The sequence below is a fragment of the Penaeus monodon genome, chromosome 29 (assembly GCF_015228065.2).
Source record: "Penaeus monodon isolate SGIC_2016 chromosome 29, NSTDA_Pmon_1, whole genome shotgun sequence".
In the NCBI taxonomy this organism is placed as follows: Eukaryota; Metazoa; Arthropoda; class Malacostraca; order Decapoda; family Penaeidae; genus Penaeus; species Penaeus monodon.
Window position 1 is genome coordinate 975,951 of NC_051414.1, and position 204 is coordinate 976,154.

General features: G+C 42.2%; 1 long non-coding RNA gene across 3 annotated transcripts in view; it reads left to right on the forward strand.

Annotated features, from left to right (window-relative positions):
- Positions 1 to 204, forward strand: part of LOC119591875 — a 181,478-nt gene that overhangs the window by 157,134 nt on the left and 24,140 nt on the right. The gene's annotated exons all lie outside the window — the stretch shown is intronic.

The window sequence follows — 204 nt, forward strand, 5'->3', positions numbered from 1 at the left end:
ATGTCTCTTTCTCTCCCTGTCGTTCCCTGTTGCTCCCCCCCCCCCCCACTCGTCTTACTGCCGTTTTTCGTTTCATAGAACTTTTTTCGAAATCCGTTTTCAGTATTCATGATGCCTTTCATAAAGCTTTTCTGAAAATAAAAATTTGGCTTTCGGATTTAGCTTTAGTCTTTTCGTGCCGACTCTTTTCGTAATACGCGAAAG